Source organism: Lissotriton helveticus, chromosome 7 (assembly GCF_964261635.1).
Source record: "Lissotriton helveticus chromosome 7, aLisHel1.1, whole genome shotgun sequence".
NCBI lineage: Eukaryota > Metazoa > Chordata > Amphibia > Caudata > Salamandridae > Lissotriton > Lissotriton helveticus.
Window position 1 is genome coordinate 196,699,263 of NC_136068.1, and position 24,247 is coordinate 196,723,509.

Consider the following 24,247-nt stretch of genomic DNA (forward strand, 5'->3'; position numbering starts at 1 on the left):
TGTATAAAAGAAGCTGGCAAAATGATCATTTTTACGACATTACATCAACCAATAATTGTTAAGTGGCGATTATTAAAGCTCTTCAATTTATTTTCAGTTTTTTTTAAACAGAGGATCATAGTTTTCTGAGACTACTGCATACATGTCTGGCATCAATTTTACCCCCAGGTGTGTGTGCCTTTGCTTGTCACCAGCGGATCTTGTACCTTACAATAGTAATTAAGTAATATATGGGTTTTGCTTTTACTTAGGAGATAGCCAGGCACGGCCCGAACTTTTGTACTCCTTCCTTTATCTCCCTTAACGCCAGATCAGGGAATAGTGTCATTTAGTAATATCATCAGCATACGTACCTTTGTCCTATAGCCATTCACTATTATTGTGTTAATATTAGCCTTATTTATTATTTAATGAAAAATAGTTCTATATAAATCGAGAACAGCAGTGGAGAACACAAACAGCCTTGCCCAGTTCTGCTTAAAATTTTAATTTGTAGGCTCCCCATTATTTGCGGCTTCGCTATTGGATTTTTATAGAAAGACTGGAGAGTCCCCAAAAAGGAACTCCCGCATGCCATGGTATCCCAAAGATACTTCCAAGCCACCCTATCAGAAACCTTGGAGTCGAGCAGGATCATCGCAAAAGATGTTTCATTGCCATGAATAAGGTTGAAAGGTGCAATGGCTCTGTTAATATGATCCATTGTTCCTCTTTCTGACCCAATTCAGTTTTGCTGTGTAGTAACGAAATAGTACAGTATGCAGTTGGGTTGATGGCCTCTATCTTTTTTCCAAACATTTATTATATTTCTAAGAATCCAAGAGCCTGGGAGGGTAGTGTGTGGTTTGTACTAACTTAAAGAGGTATGAATATTCGAACTATGCTGAGAGCTTCAGAGACCATAGCCCCGGTGTCGTCCCTTATTGCCTCTATATAATGTCTGACTGCCTGTTGTCTTAGCTTAAAAGCCAGGACTTTGCAGATGCTCTCTCATTCATAGCTCTTTACTTTCTGAGCAGCATATTTTCTGACCAGGTCCTGGGCATGCAGACTGTGTACATTAGCTTTGGACGCTGCAATCTGCTCCCAAATTGCCCTGTGTTCAGGCTCACTGCTAACTATGGCAGCAGCATGTTTAACTTCGAAATCATCAACTTCTGCATAATATAATCTCATCAGTTCTTGTTTCTGCTTCTGTTAGTGCAATTAATATCTTATGGTCTGGCCTATCACCTCCGCTCGAAAAGTGTCCCATACAGTATGTGCAGCTGCTGATCCTCTGTTTTGAGAAAAAGAAATCTGGGATCCAGTTTGTCATATTAACAATGTGTGCAGAGTCCTGAAGCAGTGCCCTCCATCTTCATCTTGCAGTGCAAATTGAGTTAGCCCCAACATCTAATGCTATTGGGCAGTAGTCAGGCAACATTTTGGGAAATAGAAGTACTGTCAGACCGTTTAGCAAACATGTAGAAGTCAAAAAGTAATCCAGTCTAGAATACTTGCTGTGCGGATACGAAAAAAGTATAAACGGAATCACCTAAAGCTGCAGTTTAGTCAGTTCTGCTGCACTATGATAATAACAGGGAACTTGACCTCTGCACTGCAGGAATAGATGTGTGAAGGTCTATTTATTATTAGAACATTGGATTGTTGAGCGCGCCACTTAAGACAATGGAGTGCACGTGCTTCTAATGGCTGGTAGAAGCCTGGAGCATCAACATTCCAATGTTTATTCACAGTTTGGGCTATGTGAGGCCTTTGTTTTACAAATCAGAACATTCGGTCCTCTAGGGGCAGAATGTTCTAATAGCCTTAGAGCCCTCCGTAGCAGACTCTACCGCCCATTAAAGGCCCGCTCCCTTGTTAAAGGCCCTCACCTTCGGCTCAGGCCTTAAACCCTAGAGCGGGTCCTTAATGGAGTGCTCCGAGCTTCTAATGGCTGATAAAAGCCTGGAGCTCCAACAATCCAATATTTGTTGTTCACAGCTGTTGCTGTGAACAAAGGCCTCGTGGAGCCAGAGGGGATTTAAATCCCATCGGGCTCACAGAGACCTTTATTTTATTTGTTAGAACATTCTGCCCTGTAGTTGTGGTATGTTCTAAAAGCCTTATAACCCGCAGTAGCTGGGCTATACCGGTCATTAAAGGCCCTCTCCGCTTGGCCTTTTAACACTGGAGTGGACCTTTAATGGCTGGTATAGCCCTCTATGGTGGCCTATAAGGCTATAGAAGAGTTGTTCTAAATAGTGTTATTGTGTCAAATGTATTTTTACTGGTGTGGCGTAAATACAACCTCTCCATAAAGAAATTATAACCCAGTCGATTAAAATCAATTCTTTCAGTGTTAGTATACGGGCAGGCTTACCACCAACCATGGTACTCAGGTTATTAAAATGTGTTGGTAACTGTGCCAAATCTTTGAAAACGGAGCAACACTTTCCACAACTTACACGATCTAGTGACAGAAGCCAAAAAAATGTCAAAATGCAAAGATGAAACATTAGACAATTCAGCTATTTGCAAGTGCCCAACATTATTATTGTATGGCATGAGTAGGTTGACTCTGATCACTGTATGCAAGCAAAAAAGTAAAGTTAACAGATAAACAGTAATGCATGGCTGCTCTGAACTCTTCACCAAGACATTTTCTACGAAAAAGCACACATTTGTTTATTAATAATGCAGAAAAAACATGTTACTTTTCCCGCACAGCATTCAACAGCACTCTGAAAATTCAGCATACGTAAACTGCCTTTGAACAATTCTACTTCCTTTAAACGTCAACACCATTTATCTAGAATGACATGCTGATATCAGTGGTCCAAGTAATGTTCTCCTGGGTATAGTTAAGAGTAAAGGGTTTTGGTTCCTCCGGAGACCCACTCTACCTTCAAGTTAAAGTGCTTAACTTACAAGGCCATAAAACATGGTAATACTCAAAGAAGAACTTCAAACCAAATGTTCTTGTGTTTACACCAAGAACCAGGAATGGCTTCCTCCAGGCCCTTATTCTGTTAAGCTTCTATAGGACGCTGTGGACGTACCTACCCGAAGATGACTTTAGTTGGTGAACACTTTCTTCTTCCCTGAAGATGGAGTACATATACTCAGAAGGCTGAATATTGACAAATGGAAGTCAGTAAAAGGTGCTGAAGTGAAAAATATTGATTTAGACTTTTAGGGGAAAAGATTTGTGTTAATTAAGCCTGGATTTTAGGAAATATACAAATGTCCATGCTGTGAGATGGGTTCATCAAGGTCAAAGAGGAAACATATCAAGTCAGACAGGCTGCAGCTACAAACAAAGCTTCCTTACTGCGGACCATTGCAGGCCAGTATATGGTGTCTTTGAGATTTGGAACCATACAGAAACCACTTGGCACATAGAGAAAGCACAAAAGCAAGCCAGGAAATGCTCACATTCATGGAAGATACAGCATGCACAGCGAAACAGACAATGAGTGATGAAGGAAACCATCTGATAATTTAGTGACTGTAAACCAGTCATATCACACCCACCAGAAGACCCAAAACTACTGGAGAACGATCACACAGAACATCAAATGGAACTTTTTATTTCTAGGAATAAGCCGTCAGTAAGTTGCAATTCAAAGAGATGGGAGTAGAGTACATGTGGTCCATCTATTGGAATGAGTCCATCCTTCCATGGAATCCGAACACGCCTTAAACACAGTCAAACAATAACATCACCACTCTCAAACTGCTCTTTCCCTCAAACACAGACTAAGTGTCCCGCACAGAGTCACCATTGTTTTACCGGCTCTGGAAGAGATCCTTCAGTGTCAAATGCACAGTTGTCCCTCATGCTCCGGAATCTCCTTGAAGGGTGAGTAACCCCTGTCAAAGAATACAGACTCAATAAGGAAGCACCAGTCAGAGCAGTCCACGGCCTGGAGTAATACAGGCCTAGGCTCGGGAAAATTGCATCAAACCATGCCTGCAGACCAGTTATCTCATCAAACTTATTTACCCAAGGTTCTCAAAATACAATGTTTATTGCTGTGCATCATAGACCTATGTCTACGATTTATATTAATTAAAGCAAATTTGGTTATTCACAGAACCATCTGAATATATTCATGGAAATCAACACAAATCACAGATTTCCTGAAGTACTGCTAGTCCTCAGTGCTTATCCCGTGGGATTTTCTACTAGACCAAACAAAACGTCTTAGGAAGAACTGTGCACAAAGCCAATCAGCTATTGCTCAATCCAAGCCAGAGTCTGAATGTTAGAGAGGTTACTTTACCTGCTACAAGACATTTCCTGAAGCCAGTTGAGCTTGCAGGACACGGATAGTGAGAGCCTCCCCCCCACACACACAAGAAAGTTCGTAAAACCAGTAGAGCTCACCAGAGTCTCACTGTGAAAAGCATTAAACTCTCCTCCCAGAAGGTCTGTGGAACCAGTTGAGCTTACCAAAGTCTGACAGTGAGTGGCCTTACTCTCTCCCTTCCTAGAAGGTCTGTGGAAGCAGGTGAGCTTAATAGAGTCCGGCTGCAAGAGGCTTTCCTCTCTGCCCCGTACAAGGTCAGTGTAACCAGTTGAACTAGTCATGGAACCATAAACTGCCCCTTTGCTAGTTCAGGAATTTCCAAAGGTATGAATTGCACAAGGTAGCGCCATAGGGACTGGATTGAACATACAGAGCTTCAAAGAAATAGGTGCATTTTTACGTCCAACCCTCAGTGCTTTGTAGAAAGAGTCCAAAGGGAAGGTACAGATGGATTTAGTGCATGGTGTACTTGGATGTTCCCAGGCTGTGTGGTGCTGCAGCCCAGTATGTGAATCGCAATAAATACTGGTTCTGCAAACACATTGCTACAAACTCGTACATGGCGATCTAGGACCATCTACACACATACATACATTCATGCCCCATCCTCTATAGACCAGCCTGAGAAAGGGGTGTAGTTGTCAATCACACCACAAGGTCTAAGCCTGCTTAGTGATGACTTAATTTCAAAAAGGGGGTGGTGATGGACAGAGTATCTGAGTTAATCAGAACACTCCTACCCAGTCAACAGATCAGGGCTTGATCCATCACCGTTTTTTAGCTCACTGCACCATCCCAGTTCAGAACCTGGCTACATGCAAATTAGTCTGTCCCTGGCCCAGTGCATCATGGGAACAGGGCAGACCAAACTACCAAGCCAATTCTTTACTGGAAAGGAAACAAGCTTCCGGGGACCGGTTTCTGGCATTACAGCCGTCTTCGGCCCGGCTTGCTTGAATCCTGATGGTGCAGTGAGCAAGGGACTCACATCTGAGCATACCCTTCCACACATATGGTGGCCAAAATAATTTCAACAAGCATTTACAATGCAATGGTCTCGGCATCATTAAAGGTAGAGCTATTGGCATTGCTCATGACATTTTTTTTCCTTTAAATCATAAATAAATGGCATTGTCATTTACATTGTCAATACACACCACTCTGCACTCAACTGCACTCACCTGCACTGCACTCACCAGCACTGCACTGCACTCACCTGCACTGCACTCAACTGCACTCACCTGCACTGCACTCAACTGCACTCACCTGCACTGCACTCACCTGCACTGCACTGCACTCACCTGCACTGCACTCACCTGCACTGCACTGCACTCACCTGCACTGCACTCACCTGCACTGCACTCACCTGCACCTGCACTGCACTCACCTGCACTGCACTCACCTGCACTGCACTCACCTGCACTGCACTCACCTGCCTGCACTCACCTGCCTGCACTCACCTGCACTGCACTCACCTGCACTGCACTCGCCTGCACTGCACTCACCTGCACTGCACTCACCTGCACTGCACTGCACTCACCTGCACTGCACTCACCTGCACTGCACTCGCACTGCACTCACCTGCACTGCACTCACCTGCACTGCACTGCACTCACCTGCACTGCACTGCACTGCACTCACCTGCACTGCACTGCACTCACCTGCACTGCACTGCACTCACCTGCACTGCACTGCACTCACCTGCACTGCACTCACCTGCACTGCACTGCACTCACCTGCACTGCACTCACCTGCACTGCACTCACCTGCACTCCACTGCACTCCACTGCACTCACCTGCACTGCACTCAACTCACCTGCACTGCACTCACCTGCACTGCACTCACCTGCACTGCACTCACCTGCACTGCACTCACCTGCACTGCACTCACCTGCACTGCACTCACCTGCACTGCACTCACCTGCACTGCACTGCACTGCACTCACCTGCACTGCACTCACCTGCACTGCACTCACCTGCACTGCACTCAACTCACCTGCACTGCACTCAACTCACCTGCACTGCACTCACCTGCACTGCACTGCACTCACCTGCACTGCACTCACCTGCACTGCACTCACCTGCACTGCACTCACCTGCACTGCACTCACCTGCACTGCACTGCACTCACCTGCACTGCACTGCACTCACCTGCACTGCACTGCACTCACCTGCACTGCACTCGCCTGCACTGCACTCGCCTGCACTGCACTCGCCTGCACTGCACTCGCCTGCACTGCACTCGCCTGCACTGCACTCGCCTGCACTGCACTCGCCTGCACTGCACTGCACTCACCTGCACTGCACTCACCTGCACTGCACTCACCTGCATTGCACTCACCTGCACTGCACTGCACTCACCTGCACTGCACTGCACTGCACTCACCTGCACTGCACTCACCTGCACTGCACTGCACTCACCTGCACTGCACTCACCTGCACTCCACTGCACTGCACTGCACTCACCTGCACTGCACTCACCTGCACTCCACTGCACTCCACTGCACTCACCTGCACTGCACTGCACTCACCTGCACTGCACTGCACTCACCTGCACTGCACTGCACTCACCTGCACTGCACTGCACTCACCTGCACTGCACTCACCTGCACTGCACTCACCTGCACTGCACTGCACTCACCTGCACTGCACTCAACTCACCTGCACTGCACTCACCTGCACTGCACTGCACTCACCTGCACTGCACTCACCTGCACTGCACTCACCTGCACTGCACTGCACTCACCTGCACTGCACTGCACTCACCTGCACTGCACTCACCTGCACTGCACTGCACTCACCTGCACTGCACTCACCTGCACTGCACTGCACTCACCTGCACTGCACTCAACTCACCTGCACTGCACTCACCTGCACTGCACTGCACTCACCTGCACTGCACTCACCTGCACTGCACTGCACTCACCTGCACTGCACTCGCCTGCACTGCACTCGCCTGCACTGCACTCGCCTGCACTGCACTCGCCTGCACTGCACTCGCCTGCACTGCACTCGCCTGCACTGCACTCGCCTGCACTGCACTCACCTGCACTCACCTGCACTGCACTGCACTGCACTCACCTGCACTGCACTCACCTGCACTGCACTGCACTCACCTGCACTGCACTCACCTGCACTCCACTGCACTCCACTGCACTCACCTGCACTGCACTCACCTGCACTCCACTGCACTCCACTGCACTCACCTCACCTGCACTGCACTGCACTCACCTGCACTGCACTGCACTCACCTGCACTGCACTCACCTGCACTGCACTGCACTGCACTCACCTGCACTGCACTCACCTGCACTGCACTGCACTCCACTGCACTCCACTGCACTCACCTGCACTGCACTCACCTGCACTCCACTGCACTCCACTGCACTCACCTGCACTGCACTGCACTCACCTGCACTGCACTGCACTCACCTGCACTGCACTCACCTGCACTGCACTCACCTGCACTGCACTGCACTCACCTGCACTGCACTCACCTGCACTGCACTGCACTCACCTGCACTGCACTGCACTCACCTGCACTGCACTCAACTCACCTGCACTGCACTCACCTGCACTGCACTGCACTCACCTGCACTGCACTCACCTGCACTGCACTCACCTGCACTGCACTCACCTGCACTGCACTGCACTCACCTGCACTGCACTCACCTGCACTGCACTGCACTCACCTGCACTGCACTCACCTGCACTGCACTCACCTGCACTCCACTGCACTCCACTGCACTCACCTGCACTGCACTCACCTGCACTCCACTGCACTCCACTGCACTCCACTCACCTGCACTGCACTCCACTGCACTCCACTCACCTGCACTGCACTCACCTGCACTCCACTGCACTCCACTGCACTCACCTGCACTGCACTCACCTGCACTCCACTGCACTCACCTGCACTGCACTCACCTGCACTGCACTGCACTCACCTGCACTGCACTCACCTGCACTGCACTGCACTCACCTGCACTGCACTGCACTCACCTGCACTGCACTGCACTCACCTGCACTGCACTCACCTGCACTGCACTGCACTCACCTGCACTGCACTCACCTGCACTGCACTGCACTCACCTGCACTGCACTCACCTGCACTGCACTGCACTCACCTGCACTGCACTCACCTGCACTGCACTGCACTCACCTGCACTGCACTCACCTGCACTGCACTGCACTCCACTGCACTCACCTGCACTCCACTGCACTCCACTGCACTCACCTGCACTGCACTCACCTGCACTCCACTGCACTCCACTGCACTCCACTGCACTCACCTGCACTGCACTGCACTCACCTGCACTGCACTGCACTCACCTGCACTGCACTCACCTGCACTGCACTCACCTGCACTGCACTGCACTGCACTCACCTGCACTGCACTCACCTGCACTGCACTGCACTCACCTGCACTGCACTGCACTCACCTGCACTGCACTGCACTCACCTGCACTGCACTCACCTGCACTGCACTGCACTCACCTGCACTGCACTCACCTGCACTGCACTCACCTGCACTGCACTGCACTCACCTGCACTGCACTCACCTGCACTGCACTGCACTCACCTGCACTGCACTCACCTGCACTGCACTCACCTGCACTGCACTGCACTCACCTGCACTGCACTGCACTCACCTGCACTGCACTGCACTCACCTGCACTGCACTGCACTCACCTGCACTGCACTCACCTGCACTGCACTGCACTCACCTGCACTGCACTCACCTGCACTGCACTGCACTCACCTGCACTGCACTGCACTCACCTGCACTGCACTCACCTGCACTCCACTGCACTCCACTGCACTCCACTGCACTCACCTGCACCCCACTGCACTCACCTGTACTGCACTGCACTCACCTGCACTGACCTGCACTGCACTCACCTGCACTGCACTCACCTGCACTGCACTGCACTCACCTGCACTGCACTGCACTCACCTGCCTGCACTCACCTGCACTGCACTCGCCTGCACTGCACTCACCTGCACTGCACTCACCTGCACTGCACTCACCTGCACTGCACTCACCTGCACTGCACTCACCTGCACTGCACTGCACTCACCTGCACTGCACTCACCTGCACTGCACTCGCACTGCACTCACCTGCACTGCACTCACCTGCACTGCACTGCACTCACCTGCACTGCACTGCACTGCACTGCACTCACCTGCACTGCACTGCACTCACCTGCACTGCACTGCACTCACCTGCACTGCACTGCACTCACCTGCACTGCACTCACCTGCACTGCACTGCACTCACCTGCACTGCACTCACCTGCACTGCACTCACCTGCACTGCACTGCACTCACCTGCACTGCACTCACCTGCACTGCACTGCACTCACCTGCACTGCACTCACCTGCACTGCACTCACCTGCACTGCACTGCACTCACCTGCACTGCACTGCACTCACCTGCACTGCACTCACCTGCACTGCACTCACCTGCACTGCACTCACCTGCACTGCACTGCACTCACCTGCACTGCACTCACCTGCACTGCACTCACCTGCACTGCACTCACCTGCACTGCACTGCACTCACCTGCACTGCACTCACCTGCACTGCACTGCACTCACCTGCACTGCACTGCACTCACCTGCACTGCACTCACCTGCACTGCACTCACCTGCACTGCACTGCACTCACCTGCACTGCACTGCACTCACCTGCACTGCACTCACCTGCACTGCACTCACCTGCACTGCACTGCACTCACCTGCACTGCACTCACCTGCACTCCACTGCACTCCACTGCACTCCACTGCACTCCACTGCACTCACCTGCACTGCACTGCACTCACCTGCACTGCACTCACCTGCACTGCACTGCACTCACCTGCACTGCACTCACCTGCACTGCACTGCACTCACCTGCACTGCACTGCACTCACCTGCACTGCACTGCACTCACCTGCACTGCACTGCACTCACCTGCACTGCACTGCACTCACCTGCACTGCACTCACCTGCACTGCACTCACCTGCACTGCACTGCACTCACCTGCACTGCACTCACCTGCACTGCACTCACCTGCACTGCACTCACCTGCACTGCACTGCACTCACCTGCACTGCACTCACCTGCACTGCACTGCACTCACCTGCACTGCACTGCACTCACCTGCACTGCACTCACCTGCACTGCACTCACCTGCACTGCACTGCACTCACCTGCACTGCACTGCACTCACCTGCACTGCACTCACCTGCACTGCACTCACCTGCACTGCACTGCACTCACCTGCACTGCACTCACCTGCACTGCACTGCACTCACCTGCACTGCACTCACCTGCACTCCACTGCACTCCACTGCACTCACCTGCACTGCACTGCACTCACCTGTACTGCACTCACCTGCACCCCACTGCACTCACCTGCACTGCACTGCACTCACCTGCACTGCACTGCACTCACCTGCACTGCACTCTGCACTCACTACTCTGCACTCTGCACTCACTACTCTGCACTCTGCACTCACTACTCTGCACTCACTACTCTGCACTCACTACTCTGCACTCACTACTCTGCACTCACTACTCTGCACTCACTACTCTGCACTCACTACTCTGCACTCACTACTCTGCACTCACTACTCTGCACTCACTACTCTGCACTCACTACTCTGCACTCACTACTCTGCACTCACTACTCTGCACTCACTACTCTGCACTCTGCACTCACTACTCTGCACTCTGCACTCACTACTCTGCACTCACTACTCTGCACTCACTACTCTGCACTCACTACTCTGCACACTCACTACTCTGCACACTCACTACTCTGCACACTCACTACTCTGCACACTCACTACTCTGCACACTCACTACTCTGCACACTCACTACTCTGCACACTCACTACTCTGCACACTCACTACTCTGCACACTCACTACTCTGCACACTCACTCTGCACTGTGCACACCACTGATATCATGGAATCTTCCACCACACTTTCTAAAACTCTATAGTCCGAAGCATAATAGGCACAGAACCAAAAGAAGGGTAGACATTGCTTAAAATAATCGTATTGTATTTATGAGAAGCAAAAGCGAGACTGTGAAATGTGCTGAAGATCAGTTTGTTACGAATCAACAGAGTGGAGTTAGAGAACCAAGAAATAGTAATTTAGAATCCGGGTTAGAAGGAGTAGTAATCACAAGCTGAGGATCAACGGGCGCGAAACAGCGTGGTGGGCGCGCAGGAGACGCAGCGTGAGCGTGCACATCAGCTGAAGATCGCCGGAGAAGACACCGAGTCTGCCTGCTGCCATGACTGACCCGCTGCTGAGGGAAAGAGCCCGGTGAGTGGGGGTAGAGGGGGGGGGCGGCAGAGAGGGAGTGGGCAGAGAGGGAGGGAGGGAGGGAGGGTGTGTGTGTGTGTGTGTGCGTGTGTCTGTCTGTGTGTGTGTGTGTCTGGTGTGTGCCTGCCTGCCTGCGTGTGTGCGCGTCCACAGACCCTGGTCGGCTCGTGCACCGCTCTGTACTCCCTTGCGAGCTTACTCGGCGACAATAGTTCTCGTTACCGAGACCTAAAAAGGGGGTGGTGATGGACAGAGTATCTGAGTTAATCAGAACACTCCTACCCAGTCAACAGATCAGGGCTTCATCCATCACCGTTTTTTAGCTCACTGCACCATCCCAGTTCAGAACCTGGCTACATGCAAATTAGTCTGTCCCTGGCCCAGTGCATCATGGGAACAGGGCAGACCAAACTACCAAGCCAATTCTTTACTGGAAAGGAAACAAGCTTCCGGGGACCGGTTTCTGGCATTACAGCCGTCTTCGGCCCGGCTTGCTTGAATCCTGATGGTGCAGTGAGCAAGGGACTCACATCTGAGCATACCCTTCCACACTTATGGTGGCCAAAATAATTTCAAAAAGGGGGTGGTGATGGACAGAGTATCTGAGTTAATCAGAACACTCCTACCCAGTCAACAGATCAGGGCTTGATCCATCACCGTTTTTTAGCTCACTGCACCCTCCCAGTTCAGAACCTGGCTACATGCAAATTAGTCTGTCCCTGGCCCAGTGCATCATGGGAACAGGGCTGACCAAACTACCAAGCCAATTCTTTACTGGAAAGGAAACAAGCTTCCGGGGAAGATTAAAGCTGGACGTTAAACATCTCTCCCCAGCTGATGCCACAAGTTTTGCAGGTAAAGCAGGATAATAGGGAGATAAAATAAAAACGTGAAGTGAAAGGATAGAGCATAGTACAGACCGCAAGGTCCAGGATATGGTATCTAGTGTCTTTATCATCACAATTTCTGTGCTTACTCCATTGTACTGCCTTCCAGGGTCATACAAAGTGCCTTACCAGTAATTAGGATGTTTTCATGAAGCCACTCTTTGAATGCACTAGTGAGATTTCCCAAGGCTCCTTTTTCATGGTCCAAACAGCACTCCTATCAGAATAATCAACACCAACCACAGGGTATGAAGGAATCGAAGCTCTATCGGAAACAAAAGGGTGAAAGATAATCTGAATATTATGGAAAACAAGACCGAGATGCATGCGACGGATTTGAAACACAAAATAAAGCACAGTATTCTGAATGCAGTCTCCCCAGAGCTTTGCATAATCTTAAATAATGCATCTGACCCCACTTCTGGTGCCATATAAAATACACCAAGCTTTAAAAAATGCACTAGGACACTGTGCCCTCTAATCAGCTCTGTGGCCATTCGCCTCCCAGAAGCTCACTACGTCAAACATTATTAATATTTCAGATGTTTAAAAAAAACTAATTACCTGAAAAATCATCCACAAGCAATAAAATACAGTTACGAGTCTCATTGTTAAAGTATAGGAACCTTATGAATCATAAGAATGACAAATTACCATGCACTATTTATAAAAAGACAAATACATTACACGCCTAATATATAATTCCAAATCAACCAAAATTGTTTGAATTATTTAACTATGCAGACATTTCCAATTTCAAATACATTTCAACTGATATTTTTAGATAAAAAAACAGCTAATGAAAATGACAGTAAAATAGTACGAAATATTTAAAATAAAAACGCACACATTGATTTTCATTGTGTCCCTAAATTAGAATGATAAATGTAAAGGAATAGAGTCAGAGCAGGCAATGAGAGGATATGGATGCACAACATTGGGCATCATTTTAATACAATGCCGGCTAATTTGAGCAGCTTCCAGCCTGAAACTAGACATTTGTTACAGAGGAAATGTTTAAGCGGTTTGTTAAAGGGCACGTGATTGGACATGTAATGCAGTTCAACTGTAGTTCGAGAGCCTTAAAGTCTAAACACTGAAAGTTCAGCCTCCATCTTTCTGCCTTGGAAACAAGGAACCTCGAAAGCGGCTCTGGGAAATGGGAGACTGGACATGCATGGTAAGTACAGTAAGCGCAGAATTACTGAATGCCAGACCGGTCTGGTAGAATGCCATATGGGAAACAACGCCTCAACTTTTACACATTTGTTATTGGGCATTCAGGAAACAATTGGGGCGTCTCCCAACAGATCTCGTCTCCAGAACCCACTTCAATTTCACCAAAAGTATGATTCGGCAGGTTAAATGCTGTTTTCTCAGATTAGTGTTACCTGTAGATCATGAATTAAAATTCTGGTAAGGCCAGCTCTTCCTTCCAGCCTTTCATCCCAGGAAATATGAACACCTACTATTTATAGTGAATAGGAATGACAAAACCGTGACATTAAATCAATTTATAGACCTAGCACTGGCTTATGAATGAAAGTGCCCTTTGTTTCATGGAAGGGTTTAGGCACTCCATCAGCCATCATACCTGCACTCTGTCACTCACCTTATTCACTCATGCATCCACTCATTAATCCACTGACTCATTCATGCATTTACCCTCCAACACAATGAAATTAAAACACAAACGCAATATTTGAAAGATAAACTAGAAGAATACAAGAAGAAACAAGCATTGGAATAGCCAATAGGTCTCGACTTTGGGGCGGGTGAGCAACATAAGCACGTGTGAGTTTGGGCAAGTGCAAAATACAGGGAGTGAAGTTGAGAGGGCTCCGTAGGCAGCAAGCAGTTTCTGTGTTTTAAATAACTTAACAGATGCCGCCAGCAGACATTCCCAGTGTTTACGGGATGTGCGCATTGGGATTTGACCCCCATCCCTCATTCATTCTGGAATTCCAGACGCCCTTCCGATCAGTAGGACTGCGCCCAAGGACACCTGCATTACACCTTCGGATTCATCTGTGACTTCGAAATAACATGCCGACTGAACGCAGCTTACATTAAACAAGAAACGTGTTCAGAAACATGCATTTCCAGCACAGTAATCTGTTCTCTTAAGTCCTTTAACAATCTAAACGCCCAGTGTAGTTGGACACACCAGGACAAAAATAATTCGTCCCTTGCCCAGATCAGTACCGTATTTGCATTACATGTTTACTCACCCACAATTTATAGGAAAATATGTTTCGAAATGTGATGTTCCTTCCAGATTCAGCAAATGTTTCCTCTGTTTGCCTCCAGCTTGGCCAGGCTTTCCAATTACAGTGCATTTCGACGAAAGCTCCCTGGGACGGATTAGCACTGTCTCTGACTGCAGATGACGGTATATGAGACAGTCTCTCGGAAGCAAGATCATGCATTCCACACTCTCCCTCCCACTGGTTAGAGTGATGTGAGGGGGAAGTGAAAACAGCAGTGGCGCTTGTGTGGGTCTGTTTTCTGCGAGGATAGAAACTCAGTAACGCGCAGGCGCCGTCTGGAGAACGAGGTCCAGTGAGAGATTCGATCTTGTCCATGCACTGACCCACAGGCACATGAGTGGAATCAGTCAACATGCACTCCAGGAGGAAAATAAATTTCTGTCCTCACTGACTCTCAAGGCAGACAGACACTCAGCAACCCAGAGGAAGGTATACAAGGATTAAATACTTTAGTGTATTTTACTTCCTCTTGTTAGATATTACTCGGAGGGCTATATAGATGCTGCCAACTGGGACGGCTAGAACTTGACAAAGCGAAACTCTTGACCAAACAGCGATTTGAATCCTTACCATTTTTCTGAAATAGGCCTCTAAGCATCAAGTCAGAGACCTGGACTCCCATATATAACAAGGTAAAGTAACATCATAATGTTTACTCCATGCGATTTCTTTATTAAACGCGTGGGACAAAAATGAATGAAACAAGAAAAAAAAGAAGAGCGGACGCGAAAGTGAAAGCAACCGCGCTGCCATTAGTAACACGAACCAAGGAGAAAATGCAGATGGCACAATGCGCGCCACTGCTTGCTCCCGACACCAAAACGCTATGGGAAGCAACATTTAGACAAAAGGTGGGACACACACACACCTTTGGCCAATTGCGTGCTTTCGTTTTTTGAAAGCCACACGCAAAAGATTTCACAACCAGACGCACAAGCTTTCTAAACGTCTGGAGTGATTACAAGAGGCCCTCTCCTAGAGCAAAGCATGTGCGCTGCGCTAGGCGAGACCTAAAAAGAGCATGCTGCCGTGTAAACATGTTGGGCATATGCAATAACAGGACTAAACAGTCTATTGCGATTTTAAAGTTCCAGTATGGTCACCATCTTGGAATAGTAAAACAATGATACACGAGGGATAATAATATTCCATAATGGTCTCCTGGTTTAGAGAAAGTGGCCACATGGGATGCAGCACACTGCACATGAAATGAGTGGCAAGCAAGTGACCTGTTCATACCACCTGGTATCCTCTCAAGAAACATTCAAAAAAAGAAAAAGAAGCAAAGAAATGAAAGGAAAACTGTACAAATAGAAAACTGAAAACTAAAGACACTGAAGAGCACTCACTTTTAAGGCGGATGTATTCATGTGATCAAAAAATTCCATATTTCACAGGGCAGGTATAACATAATAAAATAAAAAAATATAAACAAAATCAAATCTCTACTAATAGAGCCTAATAAGGATTACCATAGTTAAATCCTGTATATCCCCTGTTGAAAAAGTTGGTCAGCAACACCAACACCCCTGCCTTCTATGGTAGTCTGCAAAATTACATGCAGCAAAATACTTTGCCTTTGGGCTTTAGCACAGTGTAATAACAATACAACCTAAAAAGCCTATTGCCTTTAACACATGTTTTTCACAATAAGAAAGTAAGGCCTACTTTCTTTGACATAACTTTTGATTATAAACCGGTACACCTAAGGAATCAGGGAAACATTTTTCCAGTGAACTGATAAAGCTTTTAGCCTTTACCAAAGTCTTAACACATCCCTAATAAAGCGCGTTTAAACTGGCAACCATCAGGATTTAATATTTAGTAATAGCAATCCTTAGCTAAATGCCTATTGACTTTAAGATGTGCTTTTCAAAATAAATATGTCAGGCTTAATGCTTTTATCATAACATTTCACCTTTTACCATTGCCTTTACACCTTATCCAACACCGACCGACTCAAATGCACATAAACGGGGGGGGGGGGGGGCAACCATCAAGTATACATTTATACAATTACAAATATGAAGAAACAAAGCTTCCAAAACAATAAAGAAACCCTCTCAATAGTGCCTAACAAGAATCATCTCCGTGAAAACCACCAGGGTTTCTCACAGAGGACCAAACCCTTTGACTACCACAGTAATCTGTGAGATTACATGTAACAAAATAACGATCAATAGCTTGTAAAACAATGTGATAACCATCTGTCAAAGGTTTACTGGTGTTTATGCTTTTCAAGAAGACCCGATCAATGCTATTGCACATAATGCTTCCTAGGGAACCAATCAGGCCTATAACTTGTCACAATAACCAACCAACTCAGGCCTACATTTTTACGGGTAAGCTTGTCCACAGGGCGAACATCAGGCACACAGTAATAAAATCAGAAAGGTATACATATTAAAGTTCACTAAGCAAAATACTATCTCACCTAAGGGGGTCCAACAACTATTCTCAAAGAGCAAACCTTATATATACATATTATTTGTCACACTGGTCAACCAACATCAAAACCCTTGCCCCATTAAGGTAAAAAGTGGGTTCCTTGTAACAAAATATCTGTCGGCTTTAATGTAGAGTAATACCATTTCACATTTGAATGCCTATTGACTTTAACATAAGCTTTTCACAATAAATATGTGAGGCTTAGTGCCTTTATCATAACATTTAATAATAAACAGATCAGGCCTATGATCACGATCATTGGCTTGCCACCGTAATGAACTCATTACTGCTGTATTCAGTATAAGCTTTGCCACAAGCCAAACAAGCATTGAAAATGCAATAGGTCTCGCAATAGAAGAGTTTGACATTTTTCGTTTTGCATATGGATGAGTGGCGTTGCGTGGATGAGTGGCGTTGCGTGGGTGAGTGGCGTTGCGTGGGTGAGTGGCGTTGCGTGGGTGAGTGGCGTTGCGTGGGTGAGCGGCGTTGCGTGGGTGAGCGGCGTTGCGTGGATGAGCGGCGTTGCGTGGCTGAGCGGCGTTGCGTGGCTGAGCGGCGTTGCGTGGCTGAGCGGCGTTGCGTGGGTGAGCGGCGTTGCGTGGGTGAGTGGCGTTGCGTGTGTGTGTGGCGTTGCGTGTGTGGCGTTGCGTGTGTGTGTGGCGTTGCGTGTGTGTGTGGCGTTGCGTGTGTGTGTGGCGTTGCGTGGGTGAGTGGCGTTGCGTGGGTGAGTGGCGTTGCGTGGGTGAGTGGCGTTGCGTGGGTGAGTGGCGTTGCGTGGGTGAGTGGCGTTGCGTGGGTGAGTGGCGTTGCGTGGGTGAGTGGCGTTGCGTGGGTGAGTGGCGTTGCGTGTGTGAGTGGCGTTGCGTGTGTGAGTGGCGTTGCGTGTGTGAGTGGCGTTGCGTGTGTGAGTGGCGTTGCGTGTGTGTGTGGCGTTGCGTGGCTGAGTGGCGTTGCGTGGCTGAGTGGCGTTGCGTGGCTGAGTGGCGTTGCGTGGGTGAGTGGCGTTGCGTGGGTGAGTGGCGTTGCGTGGGTGAGTGGCGTTGCGTGGGTGAGTGGCGTTGCGTGGGTGAGTGGCGTTGCGTGGGTGAGTGGCGTTGCGTGGGTGAGTGGCGTTGCGTGGGTGAGTGGCGTTGCGTGGTTGAGTGGCGTTGCATGTGTGAGTGGCGTTGCATGTGTGAGTGGCGTTGCATGTGTGAGTGGCGTTGCATGTGTGAGTGGCGTTGCATGTGTGAGTGGCGTTGCATGTGTGAGTGGCGTTGCATGTGTGAGTGGCGTTGCATGTGTGAGTGGCGTTGCATGTGTGAGTGGCGTTGCATGTGTGAGTGGCGTTGCGTGTGTGAGTGGCGTTGCGTGTGTGTGTGGCGTTGCGTGTGTGTGTGGCGTTGCGTGTGTGAGTGGCGTTGCGTGTGTGAGTGGCGTTGCGTGGCTGAGTGGCGTTGCGTGGCTGAGTGGCGTTGCGTGGCTGAGTGGCGTTGCGTGGCTGAGTGGCGTTGCGTGGCTGAGTGGCGTTGCGTGGCTGAGTGGCGTTGCGTGGGTGAGTGGCGTTGCGTGGGTGAGTGGCGTTGCGTGTGTGAGTGGCGTTGCATGTGTGAGTGGCGTTGCATGTGTGAGTGGCGTTGCATGTGTGAGTGGCGTTGCATGTGTGAGTGGCGTTGCATGTGTGAGTGGCGTTGCATGTGTGAGTGGCGTTGCATGTGTGTGGCGTTGCGTGTGTGTGTGGCGTTGCGTGTGTGTGTGGCGTTGCGTGTGTGAGTGGCGTTGCGTGTGAGTGGCGTTGCGTGTGTGAGTGGCGTTGCGTGGGTGAGTGGCGTTGCGTGGGTGAGTGGCGTTGCGTGGGTGAGTGGCGTTGCGTGGGTGAGTGGCGTTGCGTGGGTGAGTGGCGTTGCGTGGGTGAGTGGCGTTGCGTGGGTGAGTGGCGTTGCATGGGTGAGTGGCGTTGCGTGGGTGAGTGAATGGTTAGCTGTTGCTTATGCGACGTATAGCACTTAATACTAAAGTAGGCAGACCTTCTTAGCCTTTGTGAGAATAATAGCAAAATAAAAATAAAAACCAGATCAAGTCAAGGACGCAAACGGCACCATGCTATTGTTTATTTACTCAGATGATATGCATAAAAATGTAACTTGTGAGCACGTTTCTCTAACTCTCCAATAATCCCATTACAACACTTTGTACAAATGAGATTGGGACTCATCCTTCCGAAGTCGAGAAAAATGTGCAACGCTGTGTTGAAGTTAATTTTTTTAATTAACAAAATGCAAATAATGTGGAGAGATTTCAAGTGATTCAGGAATGGGGGCCCTTGTAAAGAGAAAGTACGGCCGGCCTGGGCAGTGATAGGGGAGGAGGGAGGAGAAATGCGAGTCACGGCAGCAGCAGCCTTTGATGTGCCTGCCGGCCGGCCGTGCGTAATTAGGGGGTGAGAAATGCGCTCGGAGGGCTGCCTTTGATGTGGTAATGCGAGGCAGGCAGGCAGGCGGCTGGTGGCATTGTGCACGCGCTTTTTAGGGCTTGCGCAAGCGCAATGACCTAAAAAGCACATGCACTTGAAGGAATCGCCAGTGGAATCGCCAGTGGATAAACACTGGATAAGCCCCTATAGAGCTTCGCCAGCTATGCGCTGAAGCGCATCAGCAGGCGAGCCCTAAAAAGCGCAATACACTCAGTCTTTTTAGTGGAAGTACACATTCGGTAAAATAAAGTCCTGTACACATGGGAACCAACATGTGGGTGAAGCCTAAGCATCTTCCTGCGTAATACTCAGAGAGGTATCCATCGTTGATCACACAAGGTCATGAAACAGTTGCACTATTAAGCCAGATCTAAAAATCCATGTAGATTGGCTCATCACTAGGCATCCTATACTGCTCTCAAACACAAAACTACACTCTTAAGTCAATAGTTAATGATGGAAATGGAGGGTGCTGGAACTTAAATACATTCCTCGTGACTGCCCTCTTGCCATCTGTGCTGCTGCCAGAGAAAAACAAACTGTGTAAGTAAACTAGATATTATCTAGCTATACAAGAAGTTTTTCAGCATTACAATGTCATGTCATTGCTATTGAAAGTTTAAACTCAGGAAGCAATACTGCTGCAGGCTCCGGTAGCTCAATAAACAAAATAATCACAGTTGCATGGAGAGGAAGCACTTTTTAGGTCTCGGCTAGAAGCGAGCGAAGCTCGCTCTCGCCAGAGACCTTATTGTTAACGGCTCAGCTTCCCAGGAGTACAGTCCTGGCCGCGCGCAAGGCGATTTGCGCCGGCCACGCGCGCGTGAACGCGCTGTCCTCCTCGGAAGCTGAGACGCTAGCAATACCTCCCGCTGCTTGCGCATGCGCCGTGCCCCATGGAAGGTTTCGGCTTTACGCATGCGCCGTGCCCCTTACTGCAGGACCGGCCGCGGCAGACTCGGGGCTGCGGCCGTCCACTTTAAGCACTTTAGGGGTTAAGAATCTTGTTGTTTTACGCACAAGCTCAATATTAACTTGCTTCTACCGCGTTCAGCCAAAACGAATTCATAACCGTCTATAAATCAGTAACTCAGCAGCAAAAAACCTGGGAAGCCCATCCTGCGACAAACAACACGCACCAGCGCTTCACGCCGCGAGCCCGCGTGTGAGCACACGGGGGTAGCAGGTGGGCGCTACGAGCGTGGCAGGTGGGCGCTACGAGGGTAAAGCAGGAGACCTGGAAGGGTATGCACGAGCTAGAGGAGGTAAAGACATGAGAAGAATCCATGACCCCGGCGGTCAGGGGGTGCCACGCGCTTATGTTTTGTTATGCTGTGCGTTGTTCTATGTTATATTATGCGTTGCTCTGTTATATAGGTTGTGCTGCATTGTGCACTTATATGTTGTTGCGTGTTGTGTTATGTTATATATGATGTGATGTGTTTTGCTATATGTTTCGATGTGCTGTTATTATATAACTTATGCTGCGTTATGCGAGGTACTTTGGTGTGTTATGTTATGTGCTGTATTGTTATATGCCGTATTGTGTTGTATTGTATTGTATATTGTGCTGCTTTGTTATGCTACATGCGGAACAATGTTATCTTAAGGTCACCTACCTCTTCGATGCCCCAGTAAAAGCAGACTCAGCCGAAAACATCCAAAAAAGCCCAACACCCGTGTGTGGCAACGAACAAAGAAGGGCACAGTGCCCGCCGCTCGATTGGTATCCTGCCCGGGGGTCCGACGCCTGGCACACTCTCCCCAGTGGGTACAGCTTCCTTGTCCAATATAGACCTCTCTTCCCCTCCGTTCCACGGGGTGGGCGTCGACAGGTGGGCAGAGTGCGCTGCGAGACTGCTGGTGATGGGTGTCCGGGTGGCACGGCACTGGGTGGCGCCAGTCACTCCGGGAGGGTGCCTGGCTGGAACGGTGTGGGTCTGGGCGTCCGCCGGTCGGTGTCCAGGTGGCAGACTGCGCCCCGCGGAGGGCACGCCGTCTTTAAGGCGCGCTCAGGTGAGTGGTCCGTGAGTCACGGCTGGTAAACACTTCTCGGAGAGAGAGATGTCTGGGAGCCCCGCATACCTGCACAGGCAGGAAGGGCCTCGCAGGCTCTGCCTCCACAGCGGCGCTCACTCCCACGCCCCACCTCCTCACCACACCCTCACCGTGCAGCAGTGGGCAGGGAGCCGGGCTCCTGCGCTCCAGGAACCGAGGCAGGCATGGGCAGGACACGGCACGCCCGAGCGGGAGTGCGGTAGGAAACTGCAAGTACCACAATGCAAAGTGTTGTGAGCTGAAAAAGGCAGGGTTGCCTCACCTCTCACACCCGCCTTCGGACTGCACTGGAGGGGCAGAACACAGTCTGAGCGTACCAAGGAGGGTCCTGGGGTGGGGGGAGTGGCAGGAGTTACCAAGGATGCGCGCAGGGAGGGACCGCGGCCGCGAGTGCCAGGGAGTGACTTTGGCTTGAAGTGACAGGAATGGAACTTGGCCTTGGAGTGACAATCAGGAAACCCCGCGGGCAGTGCAGGGAGCTACCCGGAGAGTGAACGCAGGGAGGGACCCCTCTGCTGCGAGTGACAGAGAGGGTCTGAGGCGTATTGTGCCAGGGAGGGACCTCTGAGGGAGTGGCAAGGAACCTTAGGGTAGAGGGAACAGCCTTCCCAAGAGCCTCCTGCTTCTAAACCGGACAATGCCGAGCACTCAACGCCACCGGGTGGGGTACAAAGACCATGGTATTGTGGTTGGTCTCCAGACAGTGTGGGCTCCTTGGCGCAGGCGGTATTTTGGCACTGACATTCACTTGCTTCTGTGTTGCTTTTACAATTCTCCCTCGGGGTCCGTTTCCCGCACACTTCCTCCCCTTCACGACAGATTTAGAAAGCCATTGTGTCTGGGCCGCTGCAGCCTTCAGTGCAGGCCAGTACCCCAGACGTCGTCGAAAGTCTCCGCTGAGGGGCAAGGGGGCAGGTGGGGTGCCAGTGTGAGGTGTTCAACACTTTTGCGAAGAAATTCAGATTAAAATGGTCTTGGTCAGCACCTTTCACCAGCTCCTAATGCACATCCTCAATACCCCTACCAAGCGCCTGAAAGCGAATGAGTTCACAGCGAGCACTATGCACAGACCTCACAGCCATAAGTTTATTGGAAAGACAAATACACACACTGGCAAATGACATGGATGATGGCCTAAGAATAGGTTCACTGGAATTATGCGACAGGCCAGGATCAAATTATGTGGCAAGGCTGACTAAATAATGCGAGATGCAAAGGCACATTTGTGCGGTGTGATGCAGCACGTTTTGACAGTAATACAGCATTAACACTGAAATACGGCAATAAGCAATTGAAAGCCGATCACAATTGAAAAGGGCTGCCCACTGCACGCAACGTGAGACTTGTCGAATGGATCGTGGTGCTGCAACTGTTTCAATGTAATGTCTGTCAGCAGATTCATGCCATATTAATTAGTTTGGATTTCCTTTATCATGGTGGGTGGCCTATTGTAAAGCTTGATCTACTGGTTATGTCTATGCTTGTTGAAGCTAGTATTTCGTAATAATTCGTAAAAGAGTCGGAGGTTCCAAATGGTTTTCAATCACGCAGGCGTAATTCGTGTACCTTCGGATCTTTGTGGTACGGCTGGTACCTGCAATTCTCCGAATGACAGCACGTCGAGTAATTATGAGCCATTCACGGTAAAAAAAATAATCACAACTATTTATAATAAATTTACAGTGAATGCCATGGTGCATTCACTGTAAAAATGTACAGCAAATGCTCGGGAACAACAGAACGCGAGCAGCTGTTGCTTGTGCTGCTTTTGTTTTTGCACTATTTGTTAGCACAAAATGCGTTGTTGTATTAAAAATGGACGCAAGGATACCATTTGTATTAAAACATAGGTCTAAATGAAGGATTTGCATCCCGTGTAATTACGCATATTGCAATTTCGCGTCATTGCGCAAAAACAAATGCTGCGAATTGTGGCTACCAAGCATTTTTAGGTCTCGGCTAGAAGCGAGCGAAGCTCGCTCTCGCCAGAGACCTTATTGTTAACGGCTCAGCTTCCCAGGAGTACAGTCCTGGCCGCGCGCAAGGCGATTTGCGCCGGCCACGCGCGCGTGAACGCGCTGTCCTCCTCGGAAGCTGAGACGCTAGCAATACCTCCCGCTGCTTGCGCATGCGCCGTGCCCCATGGAAGGTTTCGGCTTTACGCATGCGCCGTGCCCCTTACTGCAGGACCGGCCGCGGCAGACTCGGGGCTGCGGCCGTCCACTTTAAGGGTTAAGAATCTTGTTGGCGCGGAGGGGGGTTCGATTTTACAGTGGTTGATTTGCCCTGGCCAATAGGACAGCAGTGGCGCGCTTGTTTATTTAATTACCTGGTGCAGCTCGTCACGGGGAGCCGCGCGGACCGGGAGCAGCTGCAGCGGATCGAGTCCGGTATTGTTTTCCCATTAGCGTTATGTGTTATTTTGCCCTGGCCATTAGGACAGCAGTGGTGCGCTTGTTAAATTAATTACCTGGTGCCGCTCATCATGGAGAGACGCTCAGACCGGGAT

General features: G+C 49.5%; 1 protein-coding gene across 3 annotated transcripts in view; it reads right to left on the bottom strand.

Annotated features, from left to right (window-relative positions):
• The window catches only part of PKIG (cAMP-dependent protein kinase inhibitor gamma), a 539,969-nt gene that overhangs the window by 238,302 nt on the left and 277,420 nt on the right, over positions 1–24,247 (bottom strand). For all 3 annotated transcript variants that reach the window (XM_078651936.1, XM_078651934.1, XM_078651932.1), the window contains exon 3: positions 12,640–12,775. The gene's annotated coding sequence lies outside the window, so the exon portion shown is untranslated. The remainder of the gene's footprint in view (positions 1–12,639; positions 12,776–24,247) is intronic.